We start from the raw sequence: 20,675 nt of genomic DNA, 5'->3' as shown, positions 1-20,675 counted from the left end.
GAAAAATTTTTCTATAAAGCTTAGGTAACAAAATGCCTCCATTATCATGTCTCCTATTGTCAAATCTTACATGATGATACCTTATTAGTATGATTACAGTGTCACTGAACATCTGAGTTGGGTGAAAATGATTTTGTGCAGAATATGACTCCTACTCAACCAAGACCAGAGCTCCAGCCAGACTTTGAGTTCTTGCATGTCTACTTACTGACTGGGTGGCTTCCTATGCTCCCCAACTGTAAAATTCTGTAAGAAGCAAGGGAAATGTCAGCACAAACAATTTAAAAGAGCTTCTAATACTAAACAAATGACATGGTAGAGGAAGCCCTGGGCTGTAAATCAGGACACCAGAATTGAGGCTTGTCCCACTACTGTGCTTGGAAGACTATTGAGGCACATAGCCCTTGTTTTGTACTTCAGTTGCCCAGGTACACAGTGACTGCTAGGGATACAAGCCATTTCATATGCCTATTATATGAAATACCCTGTTCTTGACATTTTTTTCCCAACAGCACAGTAGTCTAACTGAATTTAAATATCCATGTAGTTCTTACATTTCTAAAGCAAGTTGTGCCACATTTTTTTTATGTCAGTTGTCATCAATACCTACTTATTTAGTGTCAACTTGAAGGTAAATATCCTTGGAATATGAAGATTAGTTCCTTCAACTTTTCAGTCCATGATATTTACCCTACCGACCTACCAACCCAAGGCCCTCTCACAGGCTTTATTGGATGATGTGTCAGAGACAGAATTATACAATCCTGGCTGTTAATATAATAATAATAATAATTAAATCTGAAGTGAGGTTGATTCAAATTCTTCCAGTTCAAAGACTACCACCAGTTAGAAAAGTCATATTAATGATGTTCTGAAACCTTGTTTTTAAAAAGCCTCAGTTATCAGGGGAATAACATAGTTATAACCATGAAAGGAAAAGAATGATTTTAAGATCGTTGGTGCTCAGTCAGTCTTACTATTCTCTAGCAAACCCCAAAGGTCTTTTTTCCCACAAACACAAGGCTCTTAACTCACATTTTCTCATCTGTGGGTGAGTGGGAATATTTTTGTATCTTTTGGTTAGGATGAAGCAGTTCTATGATCTTTCTCCCTTGGGATCCATTCAGTGTCCCCTCTCTCCAACTTCTATGGAAATGGCCTTATACTCAGTAAAGTCTTTCTGAGTGTTTATCATGTACCAAGTGCTGTACTTGGTGATTCAGAGACAAAAAAAAGTCATTGCTGCTACCCTTAGGTATCTCACTGTCTAGTGAGATGACAGATTAAGATGCATGACAGGCAAAATAATATAGGTAGAAAGAGGACCAGAGTAAGACTTAGAGAGACAGGTAATAATATGGACAGAGTGATACCTAAAATAAATACTCTAAAATGAGTATGGATTTGAGAGCAGAGAAGGCAAGTCCTCAATGGAAAGAACAACAGGTAAACATAGTACATTTGGGCTAAAGAGCAGAACATAAGGGGTGGAGAATAATGAGATAAAATCGGTCACCTCAAAGGAGACCCTTTCTGGCCCTCTGCTACTCCCTATAAAAACACTGCATTGAACTGAACCTAAACTCTATCATAAGCGACAGAAAGATGAGTCCCGACTTTACGGACCAGATGCAGTGACTCACATGTATAATTCCAGTTACTCAGGCAGACTGTAGTTCAAATCCAGCCCAGGAGAAAAAGTTAGTAAGATCCCATCTCAACAAATATGTAATGTGTGCATGGTGGTCCATATTTATAATCCCAGCTACAGGAGAGATATAGGTAGAAGAATCACAGTTCAAGACTGGGGCAAGAATGCAAGACCCTAGTCGAAAAATAACTAAAGCAAAAAGGGCTAGGGGCATGACTGATATGATAGAATGCCTGCCTAGCAAGCATGAGATCCTAAGTCCAAACTCCAGTACCACCAAAAAAAAAAAAAAAGATGTCTCAATTCTAACTATTCCTCATACCTGCCCCTGAATACCTTTGATGTTTCTGTGTGTGTAGGGTCACTCTGAAAGGATTTTCTCTCCATTCTTAGAGTCCTTCCCACATCCTGTACTGTGAGAACTTGGTGTCCTTGGAGTTCAAGAGGACTGCCCTTGCACTTGGGAAAGCAAGAGTTGGTGGTCTGTTTCTTTCCTGGGTTTACCTCCCTAGTACACTTTCTCAGATGCTGATCTGCCTCTTGAACAAAGGGGTTTTCTGGTCCTAAGGAGGCTCCATCCTGCTGTTCCTTCTTGGGATCCTAAGCAAGCAACTCAAATCCCTCCCTGGAGAAATGTGACCACCGTCATAGGGTTCAGTAGATGAAATTCAAGTGAAAGACAATTACAGGGACAACATGGGCTGGAAGGCAGGGATGGATGTGGAGGGAACACCATTGACCTCCTATTTTTTGAAAAGATTGATCACACTTACCTATAGCTTCTTTCATCTCTAGTGGTTGAAAAATGTTCCATTTGCAGCCATGTCTTCACTTTTTTGGTAATGGGCTTTAAGCACCAAGTGTCAGTTTTCTACTTTTAGACCTCATCCTTCCTGACACCTGGCTTTAGAACGAGTGCAGGTTTCTAATCAGTCTTTCTACTAAGAGGCAGGTCCTTCAGGCATATAATTGGTTTGCAATGGAGATGCCTCCAAATGAGGATTGATCCAGACATCAGGAGCCTAGCAAGCAGCAGTGCTGTCTGGAGAAAGGTTATCCAGGTGGTGAGCAGATAAGAGAGGTGGGGGGGTGGGGGAGTTAGGGAGGTGGGGGAGGGTGAATAATTCCTAAGAGACTCAGGAGAGATTTGCATACTAATGGAAGTTTCCCAGAGTCAGCCTGATCAATCTGAAAAGGAGGCTGCCCTTCACCAAGCAGAGGGTGACTGTCAGGCGGTATTTCTGCACTTATCTGTCAACACCTCAAGCTGCAAAAGAAGTATTAACAAAGGAAATGAGGGAAAGCATAGAGTTTGACCACTGTGAGACGCTATGACTACCATCTGCCTTCCTACTCTACGGCACTCAGGGGAAGTGTTTGTATCCCAAGTAACGCAGGCATAGTCTCTTCTCCCTGGAGACTTAAAATCATAATGGGACTCATTCCCTTGAGATCTAGGTTAGCAAATGATGGGGACCCTGAGGGTGTGGTGAGATAGGGAGGGCTTCTACATCATCTTTATCTTCTGTTGCTTCTCATGCTTTATCTGCTGTTGATAATACAGATTGTTGCACGTCTAAAACATAGTTAGAAATCTGGACCATGGTTCACACTTTCCATCTGTGTCCATTGTGTGCCTCTGAGTAGAGATTTGACTACCCCCTGCTCATGTTCAAGGCTGAGTTTACTTAGTTCTTCTAAGAAGGCTTTTCTACCCATCCCTCTCAATCCCACCTCCCCAAACCACTTTCCAATCTGAGCCATATTTAATGCACTGCCTTATAACATTGCTCTCTTTTTCTTTTTCTTCTTTCTCTCTCTCCCCTACTAGTTTCTGAACCTCCATGGCAGGAATATTTTCATCTCTGTATTTCTAGCACAAGTCACAGTGCCTAGCACATTCTAGATGCTTAAGAAATGGTGTATTAACTGAAGAGCTCTGAACCCTAGACTTAAGGGTCAACTGCTCCTAGAATGCCAATTAAGGTTTGAGCTGAGAGGAAGGGCACACAGAACCCTCCATGACTCAATTTGGCTGAATTCTATTCTTATAGGACATAATCCTTTTTAGAGAAAGGACAATAGTCAGAAAGAAGCATGGGAAGTGTCATTTATATATGCGGGTGATACTGAGATTTGAACTCAGGGTCTGGTGTTGGCTAGGCAGGTGCTGTATCCCATGAGCCATGCCTCCAGCCCCAGCTTTTCCTTTTCTTTTCATTTTTTCTTTTTTTTTTTTTTGACATAGGGTCTCACTAACTCTGCCCCTCACCCCATCCTGGTTTCAAACCTAAATCCTCTCATCTCTGCTCATCACTAGATTTTAAGGGAAGGAGTGGTAAGAAAGACTGAGAGAACTGGTTGACTTAATTCAAAGGAAATGAAATTAGAAACTGGAGCTCATGTTTGTTGATCTGAGGGACAGAAGGATCTAAGAAAAAGAGCCCTTTGAAGTTTGAGAGCTAGAAAAGAACATTAAGTTACACATACTTTAAAATCTTAATTGAACTACAATAATTAAGACGACAGCATTCAGAGAAAAAAATCAAGGCCAGATAATTTTTAGGTTTTCTTTTGGCAGCACTGGGGTTTGCATGCTTGCTAGGCAGGTAATATACTCAAGAATACTTGAGCATAAGATTTTGCATAACAATACATCATGAGGGAGGAAAAGATTTTATGTATTTACATTTATTGTTGTGTATACTTAAGATGTACAATAAGATGTTTTAGATTTTATTTACTTTAAAGGACACTCACATGGTTCAAAGAAAATAAAGAATTTATACAATAATATAGAATTTTATACAATTATAAACTATGAAAATAAAACTACATATATATATATATATATATATATATATATATATATATATATAGGGCTGAAAATGTAGTTCATAGGTCGATGCTTACCTAGCATGAACAAGGTGCTGGGATCTATCCCCAGCATGACACACACACACACACACAAACAAAAGTCCTAGTTCAACCTGTTCATATCCACACCATTCCCTTTTTCTAAATAACTATTTCCATTATTTAGTTTGCATTCTTCCAGTGTTTTTTAGGCATAAACAACCCAATGAAAAAATACTTCTTTACTAGTGACTTTCTTACAATGCCTGCACATTGTTTCTTGCTCTTAAGGTACCCTGAAAAAAATCTGCCCTCTCTGTACCTCAAAAGCAGAAGGAAACTACTTCAACCAAGGAAATTATTTGCATGGCAGATCCTTGCATGCATGCAATAGATTGCAACATGCTGGAACACACTTCACTCTATTTATAATTTTATATGTCTATTAACTCAATTTTTCTTACCCAAAACAGGCGATGGTGTTCCACAAAATACATATATCAAATATTGAATTGATAATTTGCAAATAAAAATGTGTTATAAAAAACTGATAAACATGGAATTTTCTTTTTAACGAAATGGAGAACACAACAGTTAAAAAACTTTGCAGTGTGTTAGTAACTCATGAAACTACATCTTGGTAACACAACCATTCATAACAGTACTCTAGCTATTTTTAATATGTTTCAAAGTTGTCATGATAACAAACCTCTGGAAAAAAGATAAACAGATATCTGAGAAAATATCAAATCTTTTAGAAACACGACACGTCTACAGGTAAACATGAATGAATGACATGCATACTTCTATTAAAATGGAAACTAACGTCACCAAATTTACCAACCACTAATCTGGGAATGTCAAATACATTGTGTCTATCACCATTATTAAACTACAGAGAAGAAATGACTCCAAAAAGAAGGTCAAAGGTTTGAGAACAACCTGTATCTAATTCAGAGGAGGAGAGGAAACATAAAAATCCACAAGGACAGAGGAAATGAGATTTCAGAAAAAGGGGACAGAAATAGAATAGAAGACTACAGCAGCTATCATAATTACAAAAAAAAAAAATCACCTTATGAAGTACTTCTATTTTCATGAAACCACAGTCATTTTAAAATGGGAAAACAGGACACACTACTAAAAAAAACATTGTACAAGGATGTTAACTTAATAAATGCCAGTAAAAGGAGCTAAACCAAACATAGGAGTTTCATTAAATACTAGAGCAACATGGAAATTGAAATCAAAAGGGAAGACAAACAAACCTGTGGGATGCAACAGCACCATCAGAAACACACAAGTAAATGACAACAATAGCCAAAAATAATCAATCTCTCCAAAGACATGAAAAAACACAGCCAGGATGACCCCTTCCTCAAGGCCTTAACTTTCTCTACATACAAAACACTTCAAAGCAGGTAGACAGATGGACATAGACAGAGGGGAATGAGCCAATGAAAAAGAGAAACAGAGTGGGGGAGAGGGATGGAGAGAGACACAGAGTGACAGTGAGGGCCACAGGACACACAGAGACAGAGAAACAGGGAGAGAGAAGGAGAGAGCAAGAGGCATGCAGGTTAAGAGGCTTGGAGGGGCACAAGGCCAAAGATACAGAGATACACACCCAGAGAGACGGACACACAAGGAGAGAGAGAGAGCCAGAGCCAGAGAGAGAGACAGAGCCAGAGACAGAGAGACAGAGAGAGCCAGAGACAGGGACAGAGACAGAGACAGATTGAGAGAAATGGGAGGAATGTGAGGGTCTAGCCCCTCCCCCCCACCCCCAAAGTGAGCTCAACAGGGAGTGTGTGCCTTGCCAGGCAAAGAACGCTTGGGCTGCTCTGACAAGGTGAGGCCTCAGGCCTGTAGTGCAGCAGGAGGGGAAGCCTGGAGAGCAGAGGTATTTTGCCAGCCCTCTGAGAGCACTGTGGTTCTCCGTGGGTAAAAGTGGAGGAGCTCGGTGCCATTGAGTGGCGCTTGTCGGGCGGCAGGAGCGAAGGGAAGGGGAGCGCTGCAGCGCTGAAGGGTGTGCGGTCGGTGGGGGGCCCTGAGGCTGGGAGGGGACCACGCGTGGCTAGGTGGTTCGGTGGACTGTCCAGTCCGGAAAGGCTTTGTGGACTCAGCCGGTGAGCGTGGAGACGCGGCCCTGAGGCCACAGGAGCCGCGTACGAGGCGCGGGCAAAAGCGTCAGGCACGTCCTTCGAGCCGGAATCGAACCAGCGACCTAAGGATGTCCAGGGCTGTGTGTGCAGTCTACAGTCCTCCGCTCTACCAGCTGAGCTATCGAAGGGTGCGTGCTGCCAGGGCTGGGTCACGTCCGTTTGTGCCAATTGAGGGAGGCCAAGCCACTGCAAGACCACAGGCCCCGCGCGCCTTGGGTGGCTTGGAAAGCCGCCAGGGAAGAGAAGAGAGCCCTGCCCGGCTCCACGCGCGCCACCGCGCGTCTGGTGCCTTTTGGCCTTCCCGGGGCGGAGCAGGTCCTCCGGGGCATGGTGGCGGCCCGTCCTCAGAGTGTCCCTTAGGCAGCTGGGCCCCGCTGCCTTCCCGGTTGCACGGGTGCCCGGTGCCCACGGCCTTCGCTGGCCGCATGGCGGGACAGGGGTGTGTCATGAGGGGAGGGCTGGTTTGGGGCGGCGGGGACTGGAGGTGGGGGCCGGGGGGTGGGGCTGGGGGGTGGGGAGGAGGGGGCGGGTGGGAGGGGGACGGAGGGCAGACAGGATCAAAGGCCTAGAACCGGAACGGGCACGGGCTAGGAGGATGCCAAGCCACCAGCGCCCGCCAAGTGGCCGCCACCCGGCCCCCCAGACCCGCACTCCCCAGCGGGCGCCGCGGGCCTCCAGCCCTCAGGCGCCCCCTCCTCGCGACGCGGCCCGCCCACCTCCCCACAAGCCAGCCTGCCGAGACCAGGAAATGGCCCACAGGAGGGCCAGGGACCACCAGAGCCCAGCTGAGGAGGCTAGGCGCTCCCCAGGGCCTGCCCAGGCGCCTAGGAGGAGGTGCCCAGGTCCTACCAGCTTCGAGGGGCTTGGCCGCCGCCCCCCCCACCTCCCCCTTACCCACCTCCTCCTCCCTCACCCCTCCCCGCTCCCCCCCACCTACTCCCTCCCCCCCTTCCCCCTCCTCCCCCCGCATCTGCACGCGGACCCGGAATCATTCCCCACGGGGCGCCCTGAATTGCCACAGAGAGTCCAGCTTCCCAAAGTGGCCTTCCCCGGAGGCAAAGTGGTCCCCGCCAGACCCTTGGCCCAGACACCCAGTGTTCCATGACTGTTTCGCTGGTGGGCACAGCGGCGTTTGCCCCGCGCCCCTCACCCAGAGGGCCCCTCCCACCCCGTAAAGGATGTCCAACATCCTTCCTTATGTCCAGCTTCCCTGGGGGTGAGTTCATGGTGCCAGTACCTTCTGGGGTCTCCTTGCCTGGAGGCGGAGCCTCTGTCTAGACTGGGGAAATTGCATGGTCTCCAACTCGGCCCCTTTCCCTTCAGCAGTGGGATGCCGGATTTGCTATTTGCTTCGGGGTATGTGGGGATGGGGCCAGATGGGGACGGGTGGTCCGGTAGGAGCCCCCATGAGAGGAGAGGGAGGCGCATAAGGGACTCCTACCCACCCGGTGGGAGCTGATGGGTGCAGGGGAAGGGAGGGGGTGAGGGCCAGAGGTGGGAAGTAGAAACACACACACACACACACACACACACACACACACACACACACACACACACACACTCTGCCCTGCTTCCCAGGCTCCTCACAGACCTTAGCTTCCTGCAGTTTCCTTTAGAGTCCTCTGTGGCATGGGTTTCCCTTTTCCTTCAGGTACCTGGACAGGGTTCCCAGGGTTGCTCTCAGAGCACACAGCCCAAGAGCTCTTTGCACACCCACACCACGCCATGGACTCGGTTCGGTTGGCATGGAGGTGAGTACCAGCCGCGCACTGGTTCCTGAAATCCCGGCCCATTTCCGCCTTCAGGCTTTCTCCCTGGACCTCCTCGGCAGGCTTCCACCCTGCGTTCCACTTCCAACTTTGACCAGAAGACACCAAGCTGCTCACAAGCACCAGGTCAGCGGCATGGCGAGGAGGAGCCAGAACACAATCCCCTCACCTCTCTAGCCCCCACTCCTGACCTCACCCCACTCTGCAACCCTAGGTAGGCTGCTGCCTTTGAGGCAGCAGGCCCCACGGTGTTGGCTCAAATGTCCTCTTCCCCGAGCGCGTCTCTGCCTCTCCCCATCACCACAAGCACCCAAGGAGCAGTGCGAAGGTGGGAGGAGGAACTCGGAGGTGGGGGGCCGGGGCACGCAGGTGCAATGGCCACCATGTACCCGAGTGCTAGGTGTGATTGTCAGCCACAGCCCGCCCAGCCAGAGGGCCTGCAGCCCCAAGAATGGATGTGAGCCTCGGCAAAGGCGAGGCACAGGGCACGTGGATGGGACGGGCACAGCCCTGTCCAGAGCCTGAAGGTCAACCCGCACTCCTGCCAGGGGTGCTCCATCTGCTCCAGGATGGGATGAAACACAAGGAGGATGAGCCCCGGCCCTCCTCTCCACATGGGACACAGTCCAAAGCAGGTAGAGAGAGGGACATGGATAGAGGAGGAGGAGCTGATGAGAAAGAGAGACAGAGTGGGGGAGAGGGATGGAGAGAGACACAGAGTGACAGTGAGGGCCACAGGACACACAGAGACAGAGAAACAGGGAGAGAGAAGGAGAGAGCAAGAGGCATGCAGGTTAAGAGGCTTGGAGGGGCACAAGGCCAAAGATACAGAGATACACACCCAGAGAGACGGACACACAAGGAGAGAGAGAGAGCCAGAGCCAGAGAGAGAGACAGAGCCAGAGACAGAGAGACAGAGAGAGCCAGAGACAGGGACAGAGACAGAGACAGATTGAGAGAAATGGGAGGAATGTGAGGGTCTAGCCCCTCCCCCCCACCCCCAAAGTGAGCTCAACAGGGAGTGTGTGCCTTGCCAGGCAAAGAACGCTTGGGCTGCTCTGACAAGGTGAGGCCTCAGGCCTGTAGTGCAGCAGGAGGGGAAGCCTGGAGAGCAGAGGTATTTTGCCAGCCCTCTGAGAGCACTGTGGTTCTCCGTGGGTAAAAGTGGAGGAGCTCGGTGCCATTGAGTGGCGCTTGTCGGGCGGCAGGAGCGAAGGGAAGGGGAGCGCTGCAGCGCTGAAGGGTGTGCGGTCGGTGGGGGGCCCTGAGGCTGGGAGGGGACCACGCGTGGCTAGGTGGTTCGGTGGACTGTCCAGTCCGGAAAGGCTTTGTGGACTCAGCCGGTGAGCGTGGAGACGCGGCCCTGAGGCCACAGGAGCCGCGCACGAGGCGCGGGCAAAAGCGTCAGGCACGTCCTTCGAGCCGGAATCGAACCAGCGACCTAAGGATGTCCAGGGCTGTGTGTGCAGTCTACAGTCCTCCGCTCTACCAGCTGAGCTATCGAAGGGTGCGTGCTGCCAGGGCTGGGTCACGTCCGTTTGTGCCAATTGAGGGAGGCCAAGCCACTGCAAGACCACAGGCCCCGCGCGCCTTGGGTGGCTTGGAAAGCCGCCAGGGAAGAGAAGAGAGCCCTGCCCGGCTCCACGCGCGCCACCGCGCGTCTGGTGCCTTTTGGCCTTCCCGGGGCGGAGCAGGTCCTCCGGGGCATGGTGGCGGCCCGTCCTCAGAGTGTCCCTTAGGCAGCTGGGCCCCGCTGCCTTCCCGGTTGCACGGGTGCCCGGTGCCCACGGCCTTCGCTGGCCGCATGGCGGGACAGGGGTGTGTCATGAGGGGAGGGCTGGTTTGGGGCGGCGGGGACTGGAGGTGGGGGCCGGGGGGTGGGGCTGGGGGGTGGGGAGGAGGGGGCGGGTGGGAGGGGGACGGAGGGCAGACAGGATCAAAGGCCTAGAACCGGAACGGGCACGGGCTAGGAGGATGCCAAGCCACCAGCGCCCGCCAAGTGGCCGCCACCCGGCCCCCCAGACCCGCACTCCCCAGCGGGCGCCGCGGGCCTCCAGCCCTCAGGCGCCCCCTCCTCGCGACGCGGCCCGCCCACCTCCCCACAAGCCAGCCTGCCGAGACCAGGAAATGGCCCACAGGAGGGCCAGGGACCACCAGAGCCCAGCTGAGGAGGCTAGGCGCTCCCCAGGGCCTGCCCAGGCGCCTAGGAGGAGGTGCCCAGGTCCTACCAGCTTCGAGGGGCTTGGCCGCCACCCCCCACCTCCCCCTTACCCACCTCCTCCTCCCTCACCCCTCCCCGCTCCCCCCCACCTACTCCCTCCCCCCCTTCCCCCTCCTCCCCCCGCATCTGCACGCGGACCCGGAATCATTCCCCACGGGGCGCCCTGAATTGCCACAGAGAGTCCAGCTTCCCAAAGTGGCCTTCCCCGGAGGCAAAGTGGTCCCCGCCAGACCCTTGGCCCAGACACCCAGTGTTCCATGACTGTTTCGCTGGTGGGCACAGCGGCGTTTGCCCCGCGCCCCTCACCCAGAGGGCCCCTCCCACCCCGTAAAGGATGTCCAACATCCTTCCTTATGTCCAGCTTCCCTGGGGGTGAGTTCATGGTGCCAGTACCTTCTGGGGTCTCCTTGCCTGGAGGCGGAGCCTCTGTCTAGACTGGGGAAATTGCATGGTCTCCAACTCGGCCCCTTTCCCTTCAGCAGTGGGATGCCGGATTTGCTATTTGCTTCGGGGTATGTGGGGATGGGGCCAGATGGGGACGGGTGGTCCGGTAGGAGCCCCCATGAGAGGAGAGGGAGGCGCATAAGGGACTCCTACCCACCCGGTGGGAGCTGATGGGTGCAGGGGAAGGGAGGGGGTGAGGGCCAGAGGTGGGAAGTAGAAACACACACACACACACACACACACACACACACACACACACACACACACACACTCTGCCCTGCTTCCCAGGCTCCTCACAGACCTTAGCTTCCTGCAGTTTCCTTTAGAGTCCTCTGTGGCATGGGTTTCCCTTTTCCTTCAGGTACCTGGACAGGGTTCCCAGGGTTGCTCTCAGAGCACACAGCCCAAGAGCTCTTTGCACACCCACACCACGCCATGGACTCGGTTCGGTTGGCATGGAGGTGAGTACCAGCCGCGCGCTGGTTCCTGAAATCCCGGCCCATTTCCGCCTTCAGGCTTTCTCCCTGGACCTCCTCGGCAGGCTTCCACCCTGCGTTCCACTTCCAACTTTGACCAGAAGACACCAAGCTGCTCACAAGCACCAGGTCAGCGGCATGGCGAGGAGGAGCCAGAACACAATCCCCTCACCTCTCTAGCCCCCACTCCTGACCTCACCCCACTCTGCAACCCTAGGTAGGCTGCTGCCTTTGAGGCAGCAGGCCCCACGGTGTTGGCTCAAATGTCCTCTTCCCCGAGCGCGTCTCTGCCTCTCCCCATCACCACAAGCACCCAAGGAGCAGTGCGAAGGTGGGAGGAGGAACTCGGAGGTGGGGGGCCGGGGCACGCAGGTGCAATGGCCACCATGTACCCGAGTGCTAGGTGTGATTGTCAGCCACAGCCCGCCCAGCCAGAGGGCCTGCAGCCCCAAGAATGGATGTGAGCCTCGGCAAAGGCGAGGCACAGGGCACGTGGATGGGACGGGCACAGCCCTGTCCAGAGCCTGAAGGTCAACCCGCACTCCTGCCAGGGGTGCTCCATCTGCTCCAGGATGGGATGAAACACAAGGAGGATGAGCCCCGGCCCTCCTCTCCACATGGGACACAGTCCAAAGCAGGTAGAGAGAGGGACATGGATAGAGGAGGAGGAGCTGATGAGAAAGAGAGACAGAGTGGGGGAGAGGGATGGAGAGAGACACAGAGTGACAGTGAGGGCCACAGGACACACAGAGACAGAGAAACAGGGAGAGAGAAGGAGAGAGCAAGAGGCATGCAGGTTAAGAGGCTTGGAGGGGCACAAGGCCAAAGATACAGAGATACACACCCAGAGAGACGGACACACAAGGAGAGAGAGAGAGCCAGAGCCAGAGAGAGAGACAGAGCCAGAGACAGAGAGACAGAGAGAGCCAGAGACAGGGACAGAGACAGAGACAGATTGAGAGAAATGGGAGGAATGTGAGGGTCTAGCCCCTCCCCCCCACCCCCAAAGTGAGCTCAACAGGGAGTGTGTGCCTTGCCAGGCAAAGAACGCTTGGGCTGCTCTGACAAGGTGAGGCCTCAGGCCTGTAGTGCAGCAGGAGGGGAAGCCTGGAGAGCAGAGGTATTTTGCCAGCCCTCTGAGAGCACTGTGGTTCTCCGTGGGTAAAAGTGGAGGAGCTCGGTGCCATTGAGTGGCGCTTGTCGGGCGGCAGGAGCGAAGGGAAGGGGAGCGCTGCAGCGCTGAAGGGTGTGCGGTCGGTGGGGGGCCCTGAGGCTGGGAGGGGACCACGCGTGGCTAGGTGGTTCGGTGGACTGTCCAGTCCGGAAAGGCTTTGTGGACTCAGCCGGTGAGCGTGGAGACGCGGCCCTGAGGCCACAGGAGCCGCGCACGAGGCGCGGGCAAAAGCGTCAGGCACGTCCTTCGAGCCGGAATCGAACCAGCGACCTAAGGATGTCCAGGGCTGTGTGTGCAGTCTACAGTCCTCCGCTCTACCAGCTGAGCTATCGAAGGGTGCGTGCTGCCAGGGCTGGGTCACGTCCGTTTGTGCCAATTGAGGGAGGCCAAGCCACTGCAAGACCACAGGCCCCGCGCGCCTTGGGTGGCTTGGAAAGCCGCCAGGGAAGAGAAGAGAGCCCTGCCCGGCTCCACGCGCGCCACCGCGCGTCTGGTGCCTTTTGGCCTTCCCGGGGCGGAGCAGGTCCTCCGGGGCATGGTGGCGGCCCGTCCTCAGAGTGTCCCTTAGGCAGCTGGGCCCCGCTGCCTTCCCGGTTGCACGGGTGCCCGGTGCCCACGGCCTTCGCTGGCCGCATGGCGGGACAGGGGTGTGTCATGAGGGGAGGGCTGGTTTGGGGCGGCGGGGACTGGAGGTGGGGGCCGGGGGGTGGGGCTGGGGGGTGGGGAGGAGGGGGCGGGTGGGAGGGGGACGGAGGGCAGACAGGATCAAAGGCCTAGAACCGGAACGGGCACGGGCTAGGAGGATGCCAAGCCACCAGCGCCCGCCAAGTGGCCGCCACCCGGCCCCCCAGACCCGCACTCCCCAGCGGGCGCCGCGGGCCTCCAGCCCTCAGGCGCCCCCTCCTCGCGACGCGGCCCGCCCACCTCCCCACAAGCCAGCCTGCCGAGACCAGGAAATGGCCCACAGGAGGGCCAGGGACCACCAGAGCCCAGCTGAGGAGGCTAGGCGCTCCCCAGGGCCTGCCCAGGCGCCTAGGAGGAGGTGCCCAGGTCCTACCAGCTTCGAGGGGCTTGGCCGCCACCCCCCACCTCCCCCTTACCCACCTCCTCCTCCCTCACCCCTCCCCGCTCCCCCCCACCTACTCCCTCCCCCCCTTCCCCCTCCTCCCCCCGCATCTGCACGCGGACCCGGAATCATTCCCCACGGGGCGCCCTGAATTGCCACAGAGAGTCCAGCTTCCCAAAGTGGCCTTCCCCGGAGGCAAAGTGGTCCCCGCCAGACCCTTGGCCCAGACACCCAGTGTTCCATGACTGTTTCGCTGGTGGGCACAGCGACGTTTGCCCCGCGCCCCTCACCCAGAGGGCCCCTCCCACCCCGTAAAGGATGTCCAACATCCTTCCTTATGTCCAGCTTCCCTGGGGGTGAGTTCATGGTGCCAGTACCTTCTGGGGTCTCCTTGCCTGGAGGCGGAGCCTCTGTCTAGACTGGGGAAATTGCATGGTCTCCAACTCGGCCCCTTTCCCTTCAGCAGTGGGATGCCGGATTTGCTATTTGCTTCGGGGTATGTGGGGATGGGGCCAGATGGGGACGGGTGGTCCGGTAGGAGCCCCCATGAGAGGAGAGGGAGGCGCATAAGGGACTCCTACCCACCCGGTGGGAGCTGATGGGTGCAGGGGAAGGGAGGGGGTGAGGGCCAGAGGTGGGAAGTAGAAACACACACACACACACACACACACACACACACACACACACACACACACACACACACACACTCTGCCCTGCTTCCCAGGCTCCTCACAGACCTTAGCTTCCTGCAGTTTCCTTTAGAGTCCTCTGTGGCATGGGTTTCCCTTTTCCTTCAGGTACCTGGACAGGGTTCCCAGGGTTGCTCTCAGAGCACACAGCCCAAGAGCTCTTTGCACACCCACACCACGCCATGGACTCGGTTCGGTTGGCATGGAGGTGAGTACCAGCCGCGCGCTGGTTCCTGAAATCCCGGCCCATTTCCGCCTTCAGGCTTTCTCCCTGGACCTCCTCGGCAGGCTTCCACCCTGCGTTCCACTTCCAACTTTGACCAGAAGACACCAAGCTGCTCACAAGCACCAGGTCAGCGGCATGGCGAGGAGGAGCCAGAACACAATCCCCTCACCTCTCTAGCCCCCACTCCTGACCTCACCCCACTCTGCAACCCTAGGTAGGCTGCTGCCTTTGAGGCAGCAGGCCCCACGGTGTTGGCTCAAATGTCCTCTTCCCCGAGCGCGTCTCTGCCTCTCCCCATCACCACAAGCACCCAAGGAGCAGTGCGAAGGTGGGAGGAGGAACTCGGAGGTGGGGGGCCGGGGCACGCAGGTGCAATGGCCACCATGTACCCGAGTGCTAGGTGTGATTGTCAGCCACAGCCCGCCCAGCCAGAGGGCCTGCAGCCCCAAGAATGGATGTGAGCCTCGGCAAAGGCGAGGCACAGGGCACGTGGATGGGACGGGCACAGCCCTGTCCAGAGCCTGAAGGTCAACCCGCACTCCTGCCAGGGGTGCTCCATCTGCTCCAGGATGGGATGAAACACAAGGAGGATGAGCCCCGGCCCTCCTCTCCACATGGGACACAGTCCAAAGCAGGTAGAGAGAGGGACATGGATAGAGGAGGAGGAGCTGATGAGAAAGAGAGACAGAGTGGGGGAGAGGGATGGAGAGAGACACAGAGTGACAGTGAGGGCCACAGGACACACAGAGACAGAGAAACAGGGAGAGAGAAGGAGAGAGCAAGAGGCATGCAGGTTAAGAGGCTTGGAGGGGCACAAGGCCAAAGATACAGAGATACACACCCAGAGAGACGGACACACAAGGAGAGAGAGAGAGCCAGAGCCAGAGAGAGAGACAGAGCCAGAGACAGAGAGACAGAGAGAGCCAGAGACAGGGACAGAGACAGAGACAGATTGAGAGAAATGGGAGGAATGTGAGGGTCTAGCCCCTCCCCCCCACCCCCAAAGTGAGCTCAACAGGGAGTGTGTGCCTTGCCAGGCAAAGAACGCTTGGGCTGCTCTGACAAGGTGAGGCCTCAGGCCTGTAGTGCAGCAGGAGGGGAAGCCTGGAGAGCAGAGGTATTTTGCCAGCCCTCTGAGAGCACTGTGGTTCTCCGTGGGTAAAAGTGGAGGAGCTCGGTGCCATTGAGTGGCGCTTGTCGGGCGGCAGGAGCGAAGGGAAGGGGAGCGCTGCAGCGCTGAAGGGTGTGCGGTCGGTGGGGGGCCCTGAGGCTGGGAGGGGACCACGCGTGGCTAGGTGGTTCGGTGGACTGTCCAGTCCGGAAAGGCTTTGTGGACTCAGCCGGTGAGCGTGGAGACGCGGCCCTGAGGCCACAGGAGCCGCGCACGAGGCGCGGGCAAAAGCGTCAGGCACGTCCTTCGAGCCGGAATCGAACCAGCGACCTAAGGATGTCCAGGGCTGTGTGTGCAGTCTACAGTCCTCCGCTCTACCAGCTGAGCTATCGAAGGGTGCGTGCTGCCAGGGCTGGGTCACGTCCGTTTGTGCCAATTGAGGGAGGCCAAGCCACTGCAAGACCACAGGCCCCGCGCGCCTTGGGTGGCTTGGAAAGCCGCCAGGGAAGAGAAGAGAGCCCTGCCCGGCTCCACGCGCGCCACCGCGCGTCTGGTGCCTTTTGGCCTTCCCGGGGCGGAGCAGGTCCTCCGGGGCATGGTGGCGGCCCGTCCTCAGAGTGTCCCTTAGGCAGCTGGGCCCCGCTGCCTTCCCGGTTGCACGGGTGCCCGGTGCCCACGGCCTTCGCTGGCCGCATGGCGGGACAGGGGTGTGTCATGAGGGGAGGGCTGGTTTGGGGCGGCGGGGACTGGAGGTGGGGGCCGGGGGGTGGGGCTGGGGGGTGGGGAGGAGGGGGCGGGTGGGAGGGGGACGGAGGGCAGACAGGATCAAAGGCCTAGAACCGGAACGGGCACGGGCTAGGAGGATGCCAAGCCACCAGCGCCCGCCAAGTGGCCGCCACCCGGCCCCCCAGACCCGCACTCCCCAGCGGGCGCCGCGGGCCTCCAGCCCTCAGGCGCCCCCTCCTCGCGACGCGGCCCGCCCACCTCCCCACAAGCCAGCCTGCCGAGACCAGGAAATGGCCCACAGGAGGGCCAGGGACCACCAGAGCCCAGCTGAGGAGGCTAGGCGCTCCCCAGGGCCTGCCCAGGCGCCTAGGAGGAGGTGCCCAGGTCCTACCAGCTTCGAGGGGCTTGGCCGCCACCCCCCACCTCCCCCTTACCCACCTCCTCCTCCCTCACCCCTCCCCGCTCCCCCCCACCTACTCCCTCCCCCCCTTCCCCCTCCTCCCCCCGCATCTGCACGCGGACCCGGAATCATTCCCCACGGGGCGCCCTGAATTGCCACAGAGAGTCCAGCTTCCCAAAGTGGCCTTCCCCGGAGGCAAAGTGGTCCCCGCCAGACCCTTGGCCCAGACACCCAGTGTTCCATGACTGTTTCGCTGGTGGGCACAGCGACGTTTGCCCCGCGCCCCTCACCCAGAGGGCCCCTCCCACCCCGTAAAGGATGTCCAACATCCTTCCTTATGTCCAGCTTCCCTGGGGGTGAGTTCATGGTGCCAGTACCTTCTGGGGTCTCCTTGCCTGGAGGCGGAGCCTCTGTCTAGACTGGGGAAATTGCATGGTCTCCAACTCGGCCCCTTTCCCTTCAGCAGTGGGATGCCGGATTTGCTATTTGCTTCGGGGTATGTGGGGATGGGGCCAGATGGGGACGGGTGGTCCGGTAGGAGCCCCCATGAGAGGAGAGGGAGGCGCATAAGGGACTCCTACCCACCCGGTGGGAGCTGATGGGTGCAGGGGAAGGGAGGGGGTGAGGGCCAGAGGTGGGAAGTAGAAACACACACACACACACACACACACACACACACACACACACACACACACACACACACACTCTGCCCTGCTTCCCAGGCTCCTCACAGACCTTAGCTTCCTGCAGTTTCCTTTAGAGTCCTCTGTGGCATGGGTTTCCCTTTTCCTTCAGGTACCTGGACAGGGTTCCCAGGGTTGCTCTCAGAGCACACAGCCCAAGAGCTCTTTGCACACCCACACCACGCCATGGACTCGGTTCGGTTGGCATGGAGGTGAGTACCAGCCGCGCGCTGGTTCCTGAAATCCCGGCCCATTTCCGCCTTCAGGCTTTCTCCCTGGACCTCCTCGGCAGGCTTCCACCCTGCGTTCCACTTCCAACTTTGACCAGAAGACACCAAGCTGCTCACAAGCACCAGGTCAGCGGCATGGCGAGGAGGAGCTAGAACACAATCCCCTCACCTCTCTAGCCCCCACTCCTGACCTCACCCCACTCTGCAACCCTAGGTAGGCTGCTGCCTTTGAGGCAGCAGGCCCCACGGTGTTGGCTCAAATGTCCTCTTCCCCGAGCGCGTCTCTGCCTCTCCCCATCACCACAAGCACCCAAGGAGCAGTGCGAAGGTGGGAGGAGGAACTCGGAGGTGGGGGGCCGGGGCACGCAGGTGCAATGGCCACCATGTACCCGAGTGCTAGGTGTGATTGTCAGCCACAGCCCGCCCAGCCAGAGGGCCTGCAGCCCCAAGAATGGATGTGAGCCTCGGCAAAGGCGAGGCACAGGGCACGTGGATGGGATGGGCACAGCCCTGTCCAGAGCCTGAAGGTCAACCCGCACTCCTGCCAGGGGTGCTCCATCTGCTCCAGGATGGGATGAAACACAAGGAGGATGAGCCCCGGCCCTCCTCTCCACATGGGACACAGTCCAAAGCAGGTAGAGAGAGGGACATGGATAGAGGAGGAGGAGCTGATGAGAAAGAGAGACAGAGTGGGGGAGAGGGATGGAGAGAGACACAGAGTGACAGTGAGGGCCACAGGACACACAGAGACAGAGAAACAGGGAGAGAGAAGGAGAGAGCAAGAGGCATGCAGGTTAAGAGGCTTGGAGGGGCACAAGGCCAAAGATACAGAGATACACACCCAGAGAGACGGACACACAAGGAGAGAGAGAGAGCCAGAGCCAGAGAGAGAGACAGAGCCAGAGACAGAGAGACAGAGAGAGCCAGAGACAGGGACAGAGACAGAGACAGATTGAGAGAAATGGGAGGAATGTGAGGGTCTAGCCCCTCCCCCCCACCCCCAAAGTGAGCTCAACAGGGAGTGTGTGCCTTGCCAGGCAAAGAACGCTTGGGCTGCTCTGACAAGGTGAGGCCTCAGGCCTGTAGTGCAGCAGGAGGGGAAGCCTGGAGAGCAGAGGTATTTTGCCAGCCCTCTGAGAGCACTGTGGTTCTCCGTGGGTAAAAGCGGAGGAGCTCGGTGCCATTGAGGGGCGCTTGTCGGGCGGCAGGAGCGAAGGGAAGGGGAGCGCTGCAGCGCTGAAGGGTGTGCGGTCGGTGGGGGGCCCTGAGGCTGGGAGGGGACCACGCGTGGCTAGGTGGTTCGGTGGACTGTCCAGTCCGGAAAGGCTTTGTGGACTCAGCCGGTGAGCGTGGAGACGCGGCCCTGAGGCCACAGGAGCCGCGCACGAGGCGCGCCTGGAGGTGCGGGCAAAAGCGTCAGGCACGTCCTTCGAGCCGGAATCGAACCAGCGACCTAAGGATGTCCAGGGCTGTGTGTGCAGTCTACAGTCCTCCGCTCTACCAGCTGAGCTATCGAAGGGTGCGTGCTGCCAGGGCTGGGTCACGTCCGTTTGTGCCAATTGAGGGAGGCCAAGCCACTGCAAGACCACAGGCCCCGCGCGCCTTGGGTGGCTTGGAAAGCCGCCAGGGAAGAGAAGAGAGCCCTGCCCGGCTCCACGCGCGCCACCGCGCGTCTGGTGCCTTTTGGCCTTCCCGGGGCGGAGCAGGTCCTCCGGGGCATGGTGGCGGCCCGTCCTCAGAGTGTCCCTTAGGCAGCTGGGCCCCGCTGCCTTCCCGGTTGCACGGGTGCCCGGTGCCCACGGCCTTCGCTGGCCGCATGGCGGGACAGGGGTGTGTCATGAGGGGAGGGCTGGTTTGGGGCGGCGGGGACTGGAGGTGGGGGCCGGGGGGTGGGGCTGGGGGGTGGGGAGGAGGGGGCGGGTGGGAGGGGGACGGAGGGCAGACAGGATCAAAGGCCTAGAACCGGAACGGGCACGGGCTAGGAGGATGCCAAGCCACCAGCGCCCGCCAAGTGGCCGCCACCCGGCCCCCCAGACCCGCACTCCCCAGCGGGCGCCGCGGGCCTCCAGCCCTCAGGCGCCCCCTCCTCGCGACGCGGCCCGCCCACCTCCCCACAAGCCAGCCTGCCGAGACCAGGAAATGGCCCACAGGAGGGCCAGGGACCACCAGAGCCCAGCTGAGGAGGCTAGGCGCTCCCCAGGGCCTGCCCAGGCGCCTAGGAGGAGGTGCCCAGGTCCTACCAGCTTCGAGGGGCTTGGCCGCCGCCCCCCCACCTCCCCCTTACCCACCTCCTCCTCCCTCACCCCTCCCCGCTCCCCCCCACCTACTCCCTCCCCCCCTTCCCCCTCCTCCCCCCGCATCTGCACGCGGACCCGGAATCATTCCCCACGGGGCGCCCTGAATTGCCACAGAGAGTCCAGCTTCCCAAAGTGGCCTTCCCCGGAGGCAAAGTGGTCCCCGCCAGACCCTTGGCCCAGACACCCAGTGTTCCATGACTGTTTCGCTGGTGGGCACAGCGACGTTTGCCCCGCGCCCCTCACCCAGAGGGCCCCTCCCACCCCGTAAAGGATGTCCAACATCCTTCCTTATGTCCAGCTTCCCTGGGGGTGAGTTCATGGTGCCAGTACCTTCTGGGGTCTCCTTGCCTGGAGGCGGAGCCTCTGTCTAGACTGGGGAAATTGCATGGTCTCCAACTCGGCCCCTTTCCCTTCAGCAGTGGGATGCTGGATTTGCTATTTGCTTCGGGGTATGTGGGGATGGGGCCAGATGGGGACGGGTGGTCCGGTAG

At 56.9% G+C, this 20,675-nt stretch overlaps 5 non-coding genes across 5 annotated transcripts; all 5 read right to left on the bottom strand.

The window, feature by feature from the left end:
• Nucleotides 1–6,706: 6,706 nt before the first annotated feature.
• Nucleotides 6,707–6,800, bottom strand: Trnay-gua (transfer RNA tyrosine (anticodon GUA)). The gene is made up of 2 exons: nt 6,764–6,800; nt 6,707–6,742 (listed from the first exon to the last, which is right to left on the bottom strand). It is a non-coding gene; the product is annotated as a tRNA-Tyr (tRNA).
• A 3,054-nt stretch (nt 6,801–9,854) lies between these two features.
• Trnay-gua (transfer RNA tyrosine (anticodon GUA)) lies at nt 9,855–9,948 on the bottom strand. Its single transcript has 2 exons — nt 9,912–9,948; nt 9,855–9,890 (listed from the first exon to the last, which is right to left on the bottom strand). It is a non-coding gene; the product is annotated as a tRNA-Tyr (tRNA).
• A 3,050-nt stretch (nt 9,949–12,998) lies between these two features.
• Trnay-gua (transfer RNA tyrosine (anticodon GUA)) lies at nt 12,999–13,092 on the bottom strand. Its single transcript has 2 exons — nt 13,056–13,092; nt 12,999–13,034 (listed from the first exon to the last, which is right to left on the bottom strand). It is a non-coding gene; the product is annotated as a tRNA-Tyr (tRNA).
• Nucleotides 13,093–16,150: 3,058 nt separating this feature from the next.
• Nucleotides 16,151–16,244, bottom strand: Trnay-gua (transfer RNA tyrosine (anticodon GUA)). The gene is made up of 2 exons: nt 16,208–16,244; nt 16,151–16,186 (listed from the first exon to the last, which is right to left on the bottom strand). It is a non-coding gene; the product is annotated as a tRNA-Tyr (tRNA).
• Nucleotides 16,245–19,312: 3,068 nt separating this feature from the next.
• Nucleotides 19,313–19,406, bottom strand: Trnay-gua (transfer RNA tyrosine (anticodon GUA)). The gene is made up of 2 exons: nt 19,370–19,406; nt 19,313–19,348 (listed from the first exon to the last, which is right to left on the bottom strand). It is a non-coding gene; the product is annotated as a tRNA-Tyr (tRNA).
• Nucleotides 19,407–20,675: the final 1,269 nt, after the last annotated feature.

The sequence above is a fragment of the Castor canadensis genome, chromosome 3 (assembly GCF_047511655.1).
Source record: "Castor canadensis chromosome 3, mCasCan1.hap1v2, whole genome shotgun sequence".
Classification (NCBI taxonomy): Eukaryota; Metazoa; Chordata; class Mammalia; order Rodentia; family Castoridae; genus Castor; species Castor canadensis.
This window is presented reverse-complemented; position numbering and strand designations above follow the sequence as displayed.